This window comes from Petaurus breviceps, unplaced genomic scaffold, assembly GCF_028583685.1.
Source record: "Petaurus breviceps papuanus isolate PSGF00001 unplaced genomic scaffold, PetGlider_PUasm1.0 175, whole genome shotgun sequence".
Taxonomy (NCBI): domain Eukaryota; kingdom Metazoa; phylum Chordata; class Mammalia; order Diprotodontia; family Petauridae; genus Petaurus; species Petaurus breviceps.
In genome coordinates, this window is record NW_027185764.1 from 48,104,627 (window position 1) to 48,121,549 (window position 16,923).

The window sequence follows — 16,923 nt, forward strand, 5'->3', positions numbered from 1 at the left end:
TCTCTCTCTCTCTCTCTCTCTCTCTCTCTGTCTCTCTCTCTCTCTCTCACCAACTCTTACATTTTTCATCTTCCTTCAAAGCCCAGCTCAGGTGCCACCTTCTACATGAAGCCTCTCCTTGATCCTTCAGCTGTTAATGTCCTCCCTCCAAAATTACCTCTTTTTTGGTATGTATTTTATATTGACCTACCTGCCTTATCTGATATAGGCCCTAAACCTTGTTTCTCCTCCCTGTAGTTCCTTAAAAATAAGTACTGTTCCATTCCTTTGTATCTTCACCTAGAAATGGTCCCTGAAACACAGTAGGTGCTTAATAAATAGTTGCTGATTGAGTGACTGAGAAGCTCCTCACCAGAACATAGGCTACTAGTGGTGGATTGAATTTTGTGTGGGGGGGGGGGGGGGGGTTGCCCTCAGAAAACCACTAGGACTGTCTTTTAAGGTGTGGAGGGGTTGGGATCCTCACTGATAGAAGGATTTCCTGTAATAGCAAAATAAGGCTATTTTCAAGCAATCAGGAATCAAAAATAGCATTTTATTCATTACTAAACCAGAAGACAGTGTATTCAAGGTCCTTTAGTGCCCAGGGACAAGCTAACACCTTTCCAATAGCTTTCTTCCTGCTCCCTTTCTGGGACCAATAACCCAGGTTCAAACTGTCACATGCAGCAGCAGCAACAGCAGCAGCAGAAGTTGGTACAGGGACAGTATCTGCTACAGCAATAAAGGGGATAGAGATGACCAAAACCAGCATCTGAAATATTCTCTCAAAGGTACCCATAGCCCCAGGTTTAATTATTGACAAGCATTCTAACTGATTGATCTTAGGGTGATTTCTTTTTAATTTTACAGTCATGGAAAGAGCCCTCAATTAGGAATCAAGAGATCTGAATTATCATCCCAGTTCTGCTAATAACTTAGCTATGTGATTTCTGAACCTTGTTTCCTCATATGTAAAATGTGAAGATTGAGCTAGGTCATCCGGCAATCTAAAATCTGATCCAGCAACCTCTCTGAGCATCAACTTCATCTATAAAAAATGAGAGTGGTAGGCTAGATTATTAGTTGTTTTTTTTTGGAGGGGGGAAGGCGGGTCAATTGGGGTTAAATGACTTGCCCAAGGTCACACAGCTAGTAAGTGTTAAGTGTCTGAGGTCAGATTTGAACTCAGGTTCTCCTGATTCCAGGGCCAGTGCTCTATTCACTGTGCCACCTAGCTGCCCCTAGATTATTTTTAACATTCCTTACCAATATTCATATTCTATGATAAGAGGGTGTGTGGTATACTGTCAAAAGCCCTGGAGGCTTGAAGTTAGAAGACCTGTGTTCAAGTAACCACCTCTTATAATTGAAATGATCACAACAATAGCTAGTATTTACATAGTGACCTAATATTTGCAAAGCATTTTACAAATATCTATTTTATCCTCACAATGACCCTGGGAGGTAGAGACTATTCTTGTCCCCATTTTGCAGATGACAAAACTGAGACGTGAAAAGTTAAGGAACTTGACCAAGGTTCACACAGCTAGTAAGTGTGTCTGAGGAGGGATTTAAATTCAGGTCATTCTGACTTCAGCACCATTCACTGAGCAGGCTGCATGACCCTGAGAAAGTTACTTCTCTTGTTTTGTTTTTGTTTCACTTGCAAAGCAAGGATAAAAATATTTATTTTACCTATTTCGTCGCACTTTCTAAGCCCTAAAGCACTGTGTAAATGTGAATTCTGAGATGATAATGCTAATGTAATCATCACTGATTTATGATATCAGTCCCACTGTTAGAGGAAAGTAAAAAAAAAATTTAAATTATTATGCTTTTTAGGACACAAAGGAATGAATGACATGACTCTGCACCCCAGGCTTGTATTTTTTAAATATAGACCAAAAGGGCAACTTCATCAAAATGCTCAAGTTTGAGCACAACAAAAATAATATAAAAAGGAGTTCATAAATTCCCGCACAAGGGGAAAATTATTGTTGTTGTTGTTATGTTGTATAATATATTTAATAATAACATAACACTTGAAGATTTACAGAACACTCTACATGCATTATTTTATTATTAAGATGCAAAAGAAATCTGTTTGCCAATTTGTCTCAAATAGATATGTGTTCATGCTCCCAAGAAATCTTATAAAGGGAAGATAATGGCAAATGACTCCCCATTCTTCAGGTAATAAATATGATTTTTGAGCTTTTCTGAAGAAAATGAATGGGAGCAAACTGGCAAAGGTCCATGAAATGGGAAATGTTCACATAATTCCACTTACACAATTCTATTGAAAGACAAAATAGAAGTGTTTCATTGTTCTATAAGTAAAAACACAAAACAAACAAAAACAAAAAACCAAGCAAGTGTGTAAAGGTCATATAGGAAAATTGCTTCCCATCCTACCTGACTTCATACCATTAATAATGAAGATTAACCAAACTTCACGGGATGGTTCCTACCATGGTCTTCTTCAATCTTTCTTCATAAAATGTTTACTAATTGAACTCACTTCACACTAAATGTGTTTGTATGATTGCTCTAGAGTTACCTTTAAAGAATATAATCTGTCACTGAAATCCAATCATTGGGTCTTCCATTCAAAGTTGTCTTGCTGGCAGGGATCTTAAAAGACTTCACGTCCAACTCCTCCATTTCATAGTTTAAAAACCTAAAGCAAAGAGAAGTGAAATAACTTGCTCAGGGTCACAAAGCTAGTAAATATTTGAAGCAGGTTTGAATCCAGATCATCCTGGCTCAAATTTGCCATCCTATCCACTATACCATGTTGCCTTTCAAACTAATGTCTGATCCTCATCTGACCTGTACCCATCCTCAAGGATTTCCTCTACTTTACAGCTCTTCCAATAAGGCCACCCCTCCAATTCCAGTGATGAAAATAACCCATAATCATGGAGAACTACCTGGACATAAAGATCTTTATGGAAGATAAGCAGTTTCTTAGTTTCACAGGCATACAGTACAAATCCAGCAAATGAGTAAGGTAAATGAATATAATACTTAGAGCATTAAAAAAAAGTAGCCCTTTAGTGTCTTATGCTGTCCCAGAAAAGCCAAATCTAACATCTATTTTGTGTTTGGCTTTCCTGGGATACGTTTTTGTCTAGGCAACAACAACCACCTTCCTCTCCCAACAACAGCACAATTCTACAGGGAAATAGGAAAATTTGAGAAACCCAATTCTACCTTTCTTTCCTTCATCTCACATACCATGTCCTAGCACTCAAGACAAGTATGACATATAAGAGTAAGTGGGCTCATTAGTTACAATATCTCCCTAGACCTTTTAAATCAAAGACCCTGCCTCTGATGGTCATGGGGCCTCCTATAAAATCTGCAACAGCCCCAAGTTAACTGTCAGCACATTTCAATGCTCTTGGTTATTTTAATGATTTTTTTTTCCTGGAATGTGGTTTGCCAACAATCTCTAGTTATTACTTTATATAGTAAATTCACTTTTCAGGGGTTCTGTCCCTAGAAAAGACACATTATTCTGATTATATTTTGTGTAGGAAATGAATTTGTTTACAGGTTTGCTACAGATACGTTTCTTTTTAATTCTCTTCTTTTGCGTACTTTCATAAACCGTCAGAATGGAGACAATTTTTGTAATAAAATCCTGCTAAGCCAAGCTCTCACAGTAACAAATCCCTTGGCAGGAGGCCTGTCAATGGCGCATTTCCAGGGCCTTAGTCTGAACGGCAGCCAGAGGCTCCACATAAGAATGGGCCCAAGATGGCTTGTCACCTTTCACCTTTGACCCTTCCCCCAGCTGCCTCATGCTTTGTGAACTTGAAATCTTGTGAGAGAATGCTGAGCCGTCCTGTTTACAAACAGCCTATTTATTCCTCAGGAACAGCTTGGCAGGACATATCCAGGTCACCTGACCCGCCGTTGTCACAGAAACCATGAATTTCAGACTCTTCCTGTAGTTAAGCCAAAACGGCAGCATTTTTGACTGGTTGAAACTGGTGCTGAATTGTGAAGTCATTCTCGCTGAGCGAATTCACTTTTGGGCTTCCGGCACACTCCACCAAAGTCAAGGCGTGAAACTCAACAACTGTCATACTTGAACCATAGCTTTGAGAGTCATGCACACATACCAATATAACCCCCATTTTATAATTTCAACAGCTGCACTCTCAGACTTTGCTAAGTTTACATCTACACACACCAAAGTCGTGTACTTTTCTTTAGCTGTTTCCAAAGGGTATGTAACCTTTGTTTTAGTCTGATTTTCAACTGTCAGTCACCTACTTGATGAAGTTCCTTGCTTGATCCCTTTTTCTCCAACCTCTGTGACCCACCATCTCCAAGACTGTTGACTTGCTCATTATTGGTGACATTTTGGAGGAAAGAGTCATCTGAAATCATTAGTGGACACATGACTTTAAGAAAACAATATATGGGAGCCTGAATGTACAAGACAGGTAAATTAGGAGGTAGTCATTCATATTACAAAACGTTTTGTCATTTTACAAATAATAACATGTCTGAGTTTCTTTTGTAAGTCTTTAATACATTAAAACATGATTTAATTACCAAAAATTCTAAACACACCCAATTTCCTGAATATTTGTTGTGTAAAGCAAGGGAGCCTTTAGGGTTAGGAAAAATCCATCATGGTGTTTTATTTCCTGTTGTTCAATGAATAAAAATGAAGTTGTCATGGTTTTTTCATGTGTTCATGTTACCTTGGAATCAAAATTCACAAATGTTAACTGTGGAATTTTAAATTTGAGAAAAAGATTTCCTTATTTCAAACCAAGAAGAGAATTTGTCAAATGTAAAAGTAAAATACATGTTATCTGATTTTAAAAAAAAACACACATTTGTGGTAAAAATCCAATTTTTTTTTCTTGTCTTGCTTAGATTTTATCTATTATGGCACAGAAATATTAGACTTTTAGACTTTACTCAGCAGGCAAAAGGGAGACATTGAGGGCTGTGGGAAAATAGACTTTTACAGATCTATGATTTTTAAAACTGGTCTGGATTAGAAGGGGAAAATGACTGGGGTTGGAATGGTCAGTCAGGAAACTATTGTAATAGGTGGGGAACAAAGGACTGAACTAGGATAAAAATGAAGACTGGGTATGGAAGAGAGAGGATGATTAAGAGGGACTTCATGAATAATTGGATAAGGAAAGAGAATTCACAAATGAATTTCAAATCTGGCTGAAACCATTGACAGATACAAAAAAGTTCAAGAGGTTTGAGGATTAAGATGATGATTTCAATTTTGGATATGTCGAGTTTAAGGCTCTGACAGGACCTCCAAGTAAAGATGTCCAGAGTAGAGTTGGAAATGTAGATGTGGAGGCCAGGGAGAAGTTAGGACTAGAAATATAAATTTGGAAGCTATATGTATAGAGATAAAGCCGTGGGAATAGATGGGTCCTGCAAATCAGAGAATACAGAAACAAGATTGAAACAAACAAAAAAAAAAACCAAAGGCCACATTTAGAGAGAAAAAAAGTGAAAAGGGAATCAGTGAAAAGATAGAGAAGAGAGAGCATAGAACTAGGAGAATGAATCACAAAAACCAAAGGAAAAAGAATCTTTCAAGAAGAGAGGGGTAGGGGATTAGCACTATGAAAGACTGCTAAATTTATTGACTACCAAGATATTAGATGACCTCAGAGATGCAGCTGTTGGAGATCGAAACCTAAACCCTTTTTGTGTGTGTATATATAGAGTTGATTTCCAAATGTTGCTACCTGTTCATAAAAGTACAAATGAAAACAAAATTGGAAATTGTCAGTATTTGACTTACTCAATGGTTAAATGAAATAATGTAGGTAAAGAACTTTGTAACTTACAAAGATATATATAAACATGCATATGTGTGTATGTCATCATTTTTTAGTCATGTCTGACTCTTCGTGACCCCTTTTGGGGTTTTCTTGGCAAAGATACTAGAGTGGTTTGCTATTTCCTTCTCCAGCTTATTTTTTACAGATGAGGAAACTGAGGTGAACAGGGTTAAGTGACTTGCCCAGGGTCACATAGCTAGTCGGTGTCTGATGTCAGAGTTGAATTCAGGTTTTCCTGATGCCAGACCTGGTGCTCTATCCACTGAACCACCTAACTGCCCTTGTATATATTTTTATGTATATATTATTGTTAACCTTGGAGGGCCACCTCTGTAAAAGAATTATGAAACCTGGATTTTTCAGAGTTTGACCTGACTTGGAATCCTTCTAATGAAGAATACATGTACAGGATGTCCCAAAATCTTAGTGCAATTTAAAATTTTAATAGTTTGAAATTCTACTAAGACTTCTAGAACATCCTAAATAGCATGCCTCATAGATTTCAATGTCTTGAATGATATGCAATTATAAGATTTCTCCTCAAAGCTCTTTTGATTTCTATGTCATCCTATTTCTACTTGCCAATGTCTCTTTGCTATGATGAATTCCTAAAACTGAAAATCCCTTTGAAGTTATTGAATTGATAATACAAATAATATAAAGAGATTATCTCAGCATTAAGTCTGATACTGACTCAAGAAGGAGTTGTGATTTGGACAGATTTGCACCCCAAACCTAAGACAAAAAGCCCAGCCCAGAAATAAAGATTTTCTTCTCCCTTAAAAAAAGATTAAGAAAAAGAAGGGGGAAAAACCACAAATGGTTATGATTGGCAAGGAATACAACAAAAGAATACATCCCAACCACTCATTTGAGATTATAGCAAACAGTCATGGGAACATGGGAACATAACGTGGGCAAACCCCTCTTCTAGGATGGCTGCTAACTTGAAGTAAGTCACTGGGAATTGACAAAGATAAGGCTGAACTCCTGTTCAGAAGAGAAGGTAAGCTGATAGGCACATTAATAATCTGGAGAAATTGTTTTAAAGTGTTTTCTATAAAAATATGATATTGAGGGGCAGCTAGGTGGTGCAGCGAATAAAACATTGGCCCTGGAGTCAGGAGGACCTGAGTTCAAATTCAGCCTCAGACACAACACAAAAACTAGCTGTGTGACCTTGGGCAAGTCACTTAACCCCAATTGCCCTCCAAAAATAAAAAAATTTAAATAAAATAAAAATATGATGTTATTAGTAGTTCTGTGTGTGTGTGTGAGACAGAGACAGACAGACAAAGAACATTAAGACTATGAATACAGATTTACTATGTGTCAAGCACTGTGCTAAATGCTAGGAATGCAAATGAAAGTAAAAAGAGTGTCTGACACTTCTGGTCTACTCTATTGACCACACCACCATCATTGTTCTGCTTGTAGTTTGTCACATGAAAACTTCATGATGTTTTTTCTGGTTTTTTTAATGCTGAATTCAAAACGCAAAGAGAATGTCTTTATTACCCACCATAACTGAGTGACATGTAAATTTTTTTTCAAAAATTATTCAGTATGAGATGGTAATAAAGCATGGCTTGACTGAGGACAGGCTAAGGGGATATAGTGAGAAGTCACTAGGTGGCTTATTCTTTGCATGTGGTGTGAAGTCCCAGCTTATGTGTTATGTGGCAGGGCAGACTAAGACATGTTCACAAGTGTTCAATCATGTAGTGAAACTCTCAATATGTAACAGATGTTCTATCAATTGTGTGTCGGGTGTCATTTTGGTAAACATCATTATTGTTTCTAATCCTGTTTTCTCAAGGGCCTTGTATTCTCTGTATGTTGGTATTTGCTACTTAAATTCTCAATATGACTCAAAAGTGTGTCAATCATTCAATAGTTATTGTTATATATGCAGGAAGATAACTAAATCTCAGAGATAAGACTTTACTCCACTAATTGAGAAACCATGTGAATGTATTTTGGTTGTAAGATAGATGATGACAATAAGGTTTGGATCCCTTACTAATGGAATATCACTGTGCTTCTCCACTAGATGACTTGATACAGAGAGCCTGTCATATGATTTGGAGAAAACAAAAGGTCCATTTCACAGATTGCTACATTTTCCTAACACAAAAAAAAATCAAGAGCATTTCCTCCAATTCTAAACATATCAAATAGTATGATACCAAAATCACCAGAAACACAGAATTGAATGAAGATGAACTTGAAGATTCAGATTCTGCCAATGATACTCAAAGACAAGGTAAGAGAAGAGCAAGGTGGCAATCTCCTATTTGAAATAAATTTTCTGTCTCTAGGTCTTTATTTAGCAACTCAAGTAGATCTAAATGACCTTGTGATTTTATCCAAAAATTAAGCTGATTAAGTTGATTTCCTGCAAGAGGTCAACAAAATATGTTCAAAACATGAAATTTCTTTTGAGACATATTTACTATAAAAAGTGCCCTTAGCATTTCTGTGGGGATCTGAAAATGTTCCCTCTACTGCCAGGATTACAACATAGAGATAAGGTATATGATTTCACTGGGGGCTCCAGGAGAGGAATTTCCTCAACAAATGCAGGTCAGCACTTTCTCTGAAATTTATAATCTTAGAGAATTGCTCAGAGTGCTGAAGGGTTAAGCGACTTGTCCAGGGTGACATAGCCAGGATGTGTCAGAGATAGAATTTGAACTCAGGCCTTCCTACTACTGAGCCTGGTTCTATGTCAATTCCATCATTTTGTCTCTCAGGATTGCTTGAATGTATCAAATATTGATGTTTTACTTGTGAATGGAGAAGCAGAGGCAGAAAAAATCACTACATTAAATAATACTGGCCTCAGAGGGGAAAAAATTATTCTGGGAAGAAAAATGTGCCAATCATTCACTAGTCCTGAATTTTTTTCTTACCACCACTGAGCATACAACTTGATCTATTGAAATATTTTGTCAAGATGAAGAATCGAAATGATGATGATTTCTTTACCTGAAAAATAAATTTCCAAAAATCAGTGAGGCTAAAGCCAAAGAGGAATTATAAAGAAAGTAATAAAAGATAAACATTTTGAGGAAAAGTTGAATTAAGTTAACAGAATTATATAGGCATCATTTTTAAAAGTGGCCAAAAACTTGGGCAGGGGAAGGGGGGAGAGACTATAATGTAGAAATGTATCAAGAAATTATCCATGGGGCGGCTGGGTGCCACAGTAAAAAGAGCACTGGCTCTGGAGTCAGGAGGATCTGAGTTCAAATCCAACCTCAGGCACTTAACACTTACTAGCCATGTGACCTTGGGCAAGTCACTTAACCCCAATTGCCCTCCAAAGAGGAAAAAAAATTTTTAAAGGAAGAAATTATCCATGATCCTCATAAAGCCTATAAGATTATGGTCCATAATTGGTCATTTAAGATCCATTTCTTAGATTTATATTTGTACTTCTTCCTGAAAAACGTAGGTCCTATCAGTGATGAGAACAGGGAATACTTCCATCAAGATATCAACACAATGGAAAAGTGATAGCAAAGCATGCAGAGTACAAACATAATGGTCAACTTTCATTGGACATGAAGAATGCCCCACCAGTGAAATACAATAGGAAACCATCAGGTGCCACAATTTAAATGAATTAAACATGCTCAATTTTATTTATTAAGAAAATGGTAGGTGATGGGCAAAATACAGAATCATACTTGAAATCAGCACAAAAATATTTATAGCAACATTTTTTGTAATAGCAAAGAACTGTCATTTCCATCCATTGCAGGTAGGTGACACCGTGGACAGAGTGCCAGATTTGGAGTCAGGAAGAATTGAGTTCATTCAAATCTAGCCTCAGACACTTACTAGCTGCATGATTCTGGGAAAGTCTGATTGCCTCAGTTCCCTCATCTGTAAAATGAGAGTAATAATAGCACCTACCTCCCAAGATTGTTGCAAGGATGAAACAAGAGAATAATTGCAGAATGCTTAGTCAAGGGCTTAGTAAGCACTATATAAATATTGCCTAATATTATTTTTATTGCTATTTGTTCATCCGTGTGTAACCAAGTAAAACAAGCCTGACTCCTCTTTTCTATAAGACAACCTTTCAAATGCACCTCCCAAGTCTTCTCTTCTCTAAGCTAAACATGTTCAGTTTCTTTAACTTATCCTCAGATGGCATGACCTCGAGACCCTTCACTATCCTGGTTGCCCTGGACGTCCTCTAGCTTGTCGATGCCCACCCTAAGATGGGGTAGCAAGAACTGAACACCACACTCTAGATATATTCTGACTAGGTCAGAGTATTATCAGAACTGTCACCTCCCTAGTTCTGGATCCTGACTCTCTTAATGAAATCTCAGATTGCATTCACTTTTGGTCCACCAAACCAGAGCCATAAATAAGAATCTTGGAGAGTGGGTTAAACACTACAAACTATGCCTAGGACTAGCAGTACCAAAGGTGCATTCAGTGTGGAATGGCAGAGAGGGGAATGCATTCGAGTTCAGTGAAGAAGATTATGGATTCTAACTAAGAGGAGGTGGAGGAAAATGTGCATTCCAAGCATGGGGGCAGTCAGTGCCTTGGAGTTCCATTTATCGGGAACAGTAAGAAGTCAGTTGGACTGCATAATAAAGCTAGAAGGACAGAATTAATTCCAGGTTGTGGAGGACTTTAAATGTCAAACAGAGGAGGCTATATTTGATCCTACGGGTCAAAGGAATTTACAGTGGAATTTACTGAGTAGGGAAAGGAGTGACAGAATCAAATCTATGCTTAAGAAAAGCGTCTTTTGCAATCGTATGGATGACATATTGGAGTGGGGAAAGACAAAGCAGGGAGGTCAATTAGAGAGCAATAGTCTAGGAGAATGTTGATAAGGGTTTGAAAACTAGTAGTACAGCAGGTGGAAAGACAGGGAAAGTGAGAGATGTAGGTAGAAACTTAGGAAGTAGAAACGACAGGCTTTGGCAACTGATTGGCTACATGGAGTGAATAACAGTGACTTTGGAACAAAGCTGAGGTTGTGAACCTGGGAGATTGACAGGGTAGTGGTGTCCTCAAGAGAAAGAAGAAAATTTGGAAATGAATGTATTTAGGGGAAAGAGAATGATTTCTGTTTTGTTCATCTTTTGTTTGAGATACCAGTAAGACATTCAATTCAGTAAGTCCAACAGGCAGAACCTGGGATATAAATTGATAATGATCTTTTCCCCTACATCGTCTCCTCTTCCAAACTTTCCCATCTGTGTCCCAGATCTGTAACCTAGGCATTGTCCTCAACAACTTGTTCACTCTCTCCACATATGCAATCAGTTGCCAAGTCTTACTGTTTCTGCTTTCACAACATAGCTCACATCTGACCCCTCTCTCTCCACTCACACAACTGCCACCTCAGTTCAATCCCTCATCACCTCTGATGTAGATTGTTGCAAGAGTCTCCTAGCTGGTTTCCTTTCCTCAAGTCTCTCTCTGCTCTAGTACGTTCTATATACTACTACCAAGATAATTTTCTTTAAGCAAAGATCTAACCATGTTACTCCCCTACTCAATCAACTCTAGTGCCTTCCTATTGCCTTTAGAATAAAACATTATACGTTCTATTTAGCTTTGAAAGTCATATATAACCTGGCCTCAACCTACCTTTCAAGCCTCATCGAACATTACTGCCACTGATGCACTCTTTGATCTGGCCAAACTGGCTTTCCCTTTGTTTCTCACACACAAACATTTCATCTTCCATCTCTGGGCCTTTGCACTGGCCATTATACCTCATGCCTGGAATGCACTCCCTCGTTACATAGTCCATCTCTTCCTTTAAGTTGCAGTTTAAAAGTCTCCCAAATGCCCACAACTGCTAGTTGCCTCCCTCTGAAATTCTCTTACATTTATCTACTGTACTGAATCTGAATCTCTGGGGTGTAGTCTCTGAATGGCTTGTATACCCACTTCTCTTACTCCCTCCCACTATAGTTGTTCAGGAGTCTGAGACCTCAATTGTGCGCAATGAGCTCACAAGGGGTCAAGGGCTGGAGACAGGTGTCCCTCTCCAGAGTTTAGCTGCTCAAACTATCCTATGTCACCAAACTCTAGACCTCTTTATTCCTTTAAATGAATACAATCACAAGCACTACCAGGGCCTTCCAAACTTCCCACTTGGAGTAAAGTCCCACGCCCTGACCTGGTTTTGTCTCTGATTCATATTGAGCATTTCCCCCCATCTTCTTTCAAAAGAACTATTGTCTAACCACACCTACTCAGCCTGTATTTTTTTTTTTTTGGCACAGTTGACATTTTTAATCCAAGTTTATGATTTTACTTTTATATTTATTCAATTTCACCTTATTATATTGGACCTAACTTCCTAGTCTATAAGGTAAACGGGAAGAAAAAAATGGAGGGGGCAAAAAAAGGGATGGGGAGAAAGATTGAGTTATCGCTTCCTCCCTCATTACATTTACCTAGAAAAGATAGAACAAAATCCTCAGGGTATGTCTATTTGTGGCAAATATATCATAGAAACAAAGAATATCAGAGTGTCAAGATGCCCAACAAATTGCTTTTGATAGGGAGAAGTTCCTTCTGATGTGTGCTACCTTTCCACATTAAGATAAAAGGAGAAGTTGAATGGGCGACTCACTCTTTTGTAATTTTTACACCAGCCCTTCTTTCTTCCTCTTAACTTTTGCCTGCCTTAATGACATTATTACCCCAGAATCAATTCAACTCTTATTAAGCATCTGCTATTTTCAAGGTACTATGTTAGGAGCTTGGAATACAAAGACAAAAATGAAACAATACCTCCTCTTGAGAAGTTTAGATTCTGCAGGGGGAATATAATGTATGTACAGTAGAATGTGGTAAAGGTAATTTGTAGAGGGAGAGATAATTAAAAACTAAGGGAAGGGATAGGTACAAGAACAGTCATAGCAAAATTCTTTGTTATACCAAAGAATAGAAGGAGAAAAGGGAGCTAGTGATAGTGATGTCAAAAAAAAGAAAGAAGAGTATCAGTGAAGTTTTTCAAAATATACAGAAGAAAGTGGAAGGAAAATCGAATGGAAATACAGATCAATAGAATAGCTTTGAAACTAATATTTATACACTTTTTTTTCCCTTCCAACAACTTAAAACAGAGAGTCATGGTTACGTATAGAATCTTCATTTTTTTTTTTGTTTTTATATCTGAATATGTTCATTTTGTTGGTATTTTTCAAGTTCAAAATAAAATTTGTGTTAAGAAAAACGAAAATTCTCATCAATTGGGAAACAGCTGAACAAACTGTGGTATATGATGGTGATGGAATATGATCATGCTATAAGAAATGACCAGCAAGATGGTTTCAGAAAAACCTGGGAAGATTTATATGGACTGATGCAAAGTGAAGTGAGCAGAATCAGGAGAGCCTCGTACACCGTGTGATACAATGATCAGTTTGACTGATTTAACTATTCTGATCAATATAATGATCCAAAATAGTTTTGAAGGATTTATGATGGAAAGTACTATCCACATCCACAAAGAGAGAACTGATGAAGTATAATGCAGATTGAAGCATATTTTTTTTCACTCTCTTTATTTTTCTTGCTTTTTTTATAACATGGCTAATATGGAAATATGCTTTGCATGATTTCACATGTATTAGTGCTGTTACATTTCTTTCCTTCTCTGTAGGTGGGGGCAGGACAGGAGGGAGAGAATTCAGAGCTATAATTTTTAATTGAATGTTTAAAAAATAGTAAATTTGTTTTTTAAAGAAATATTTTTCTTTATTATTATAATTATTTCTTTTTATTTATTTATTATTGTTATATTATAATATAAATTATTATAAATATTTATTATTATAATCCGTTTCTTTGAAAACTGATGATGAGGGAAATCATCAGACAGCTTCATGGAGGGGAAAAGTACCTGAACTTAACCCTGGAGAAAGATAAGGATATTGGAGGGTACTTATGAGGAGAGAGTGCATTCCATGCTTAGAGGAAAGCCCAGAAGCAAGAAGAGCTGGATTGTCAAGTTGAAAGAACAGCTAGTGGTCTGGTTCAGCAGAATCTTAGAGTATGTGAAGAATACCACTGTATATAGGTAGGTGGGAGGCAGATTGTGAAGAGCCTTAAATATCTTTGTGATTCTTACCATTCATTCTCTCTTTTTTTTTTTGCTTTTTGGAGGGGGGAAGGTAGGATAATTAGAGTTAAGTGACTTGCCCAAGGTTACATGGCTAGTAAGTGTTAAGTGTCTGAGGCTGGATTTGAACTCAGGTCTTCCTGACTCCAGGGCCAATACTCCATTCACTGCATCACCTAGCCACCCCACATTCATCCTCTCACTGGCAATATCTCTCCCCCTTATGTAGTCATTCTTCCTATTCTAGTCCTTTATGTTATCAAGTAATCTGAGTTAATAAATAGCTTTCCATCTCACCTACCAGATACAATATTATTTTCACAGTTGTCAATGGTCAGGAGGCTCAAGGAGACAGGTGAGCCAACCAACAGATGCCAGGAGCCCATGGAGTCCTTGATCAAGGGCAGGAGACCAGGTGTCTGACCCTAAGTAGCTGATGTTGTTTGTCTATTTTTTCAGTAATGTATGACTCTTTGTGACCCCCTTTTGGGGGTTTTCTTGGCAAAGATACTGGAATGATTTATCATTTCCTTCTCCAGTTGATTTTACAGATGAGGAAATTGAGGCAAACAGGGTTAAGTAACTTGCCCAGGGTCACACAGTTAGTAAGTGTCTGAGGCCAGATTTGATCTCAGGAAGATGAGTCTACCTGACTTCAGGCCCAGTGCTCTGTGTACTACACTACCTTGCTGCTGACCTCAAGTAGACTAGAGCCCAAAGAGAAGTCTTAATAATCATAGGAGTCTAGATCTAGAACCAGAAGGAACTTCTGGAGCAATCTAGTTCAACTCCCTCTTGAAAATAAGGAAACTGAGGCCCAAGGAGGATGTGACTGCTTCATAGCATACAGTAAGTATCAGAGCCCAAATCTCTGACTCCAGAAAAAAAAAACTCTTTGTCCACTGTATGATGCTGCCTCCTTATCATTGGCAGAATGCCAGTGATCTGTCCCCAGGAAGTGGGAGGCCAGGGAAGAAGTCATATTGACAGAGCCAAGGGAAGTAGCACGTTCCTATGTTAGATTTAGCTTCACATATTGGGGCTGTCAGTATATCCATAACAATTAAGTAAAAGATAATTCTTCAAACTTATTCTCAGGGAAGGCTGTAGTCAAGGGAAAGCAAATGATAGCAATGTGAATTGTTTCATTGAAGAAAAATACGGTAAAGATCAGATTTTTGGAATGTTATTACAGTTAATGTAGTTATAATGTTTTGTTGCTATTAAAGGTTCCCATAATAAGGGGTAATTAGACAATTTGCCTGGTGCACTGAAAAATAATATGTACTCCGGCCTTGTCCAAGGGAAAGGAGAGGACAATAGTGACCTACTGGCCATTGAAACTTAGTTTTGTAGCTTAAACTTAGGAAAATGGAACCATTCTGCTCTTGTATTTTGATCTTTGGTGCAGCTAGGTGGCACAGTGGGCAGAATTCTGGGTCTGGAGTGAGGAAGACTCATCTTTCTAAGTTCAAATCTAGCCTCAGGGTGGGTGGAGCCAAGATGGTGGAGTAAAAGCAGAAACTTACTTGAGCTCATTCCCAATTGCCTCAAATCTGGCCTCAGATACTACCTAGCTATGTGACCTTGGGCAAGTCACTTTAACCTTGTTTGCTTCCTTTTCCTCATCTGTAAAATAAATTGGAGAAGGAAATGGCAAATCATTCCAGTATCTTTTCCAAGAAACTCCCAAATGGGGTAACAAAGAGTCAGATATGCTGAAATGACTAAACCAAAAAAAAAAGTTCAATTTTGCCTGTCCCAATAGGCCTTTGTTAGTTTATACACAGGCTCAATATGAATGTGTTTATGCATAATATGCCTCATCATGACACAGAGAAAAGATAACCCTGGATTTTCAAAAGATCACAAGCTCCCACAGTTTGTATCAAGCTGCAAAGGCTTCAAGTTCTCATCATCAGAGCTGAGGAGGGAGGGGAAATGCAATATGTACATTGATAAGTAAATTAAAAGCACATACAAAGTAGATCTTGGAAGGAGAGAGAACATTAACATTAGCAACTGAGAGAAAGGGAGATGAATGGCCTTAAACTATCACATGTAAGCATAATTCAATATAGTAAGTCAGAGAGGAGACATGACAGCAAGGGATAGAAAGACAACTCTGGAATCAGAGAAAGCAGGGTTTAGTTCATGTATCTAACACATACTCAGAGGATCCAAAATCTAGAGCTTCAAAGACTTTGAGGACAACAGAGTCTAATTTTACAGATGTGGAAACTGAGGCACAGAAATTTTAAGGCGCTTGCCCAGAATCACCCAGCTAGTAAGTGCCTGAGGGGAGATTTGAACCTGGGTCTTCCTGACTTCAGGTACAGTAACCTATCTATTACACTACATTGCAAATGACGGTCATGTACAAGTCACTTAACTTTTTAGTGTCCTCGGCAACTCACTAAAAATAGACACTACAGGGTGTAATGCGAATGTAAATTTTAAAGATCTTCCCTGCCCCTAGGCTAAAGTGCACCTGGAGCCTGGGATGGGAGGCTTGTTTTACAGTAGATACTTCTTGATTGGCCAGTGGGTCAAAAAGGTTGTTACATTCTCTGAGCCAGGAGAAGGCTATATAAGCACTGATGTGTAGCTTTGTTTTGGGACTCACTTTGAGAAGTGTTCTGTGATTTGATCTGAATTCTGGGAAGCCCTTGTTGAGAGTCCCCCGGCTTTGAAAAACCCAGAATGTGGAAACCCAGATGTTGACTGGGTATGGATGTAATGGTTGGACAGTTTGGAAATCTGTCTACTTGATGTTTCTGTCTTGATAATTATGCCTGAATACTTTGAGGTTCAGGGTGCTGACCTTTTCTCCTGAACAAGGTAAACGATATATGTCTGACTGATTAAAGTAAGCTTGTTAACCCATTTTGAGTTGCTTTCCTTTAACAAAGCAGATCCAAGAACCTGTGGTAGCTGCAAACCCTGAGGACGCTTGGGGTGATTGCTGCTACA

At 38.1% G+C, this 16,923-nt stretch overlaps 1 long non-coding RNA gene across 9 annotated transcripts in view; it reads right to left on the reverse strand.

Annotated features, from left to right (window-relative positions):
- Positions 1 to 16,923, reverse strand: part of LOC138158837 (uncharacterized) — a 106,256-nt gene that overhangs the window by 52,950 nt on the left and 36,383 nt on the right. For 8 of the 9 annotated variants that reach the window (XR_011167748.1, XR_011167745.1, XR_011167749.1 and 5 more), the window contains 2 exons: positions 4,270 to 4,376; positions 2,543 to 2,662 (listed from right to left, as the gene is read on the reverse strand). This is a non-coding gene — a long non-coding RNA (uncharacterized lncRNA). Of the gene's footprint in view, positions 1 to 2,542; positions 2,663 to 4,269; positions 4,377 to 8,743; positions 8,820 to 16,923 lie in introns of all 9 variants that reach the window. The other variant, XR_011167747.1, reaches the window with a different exon arrangement.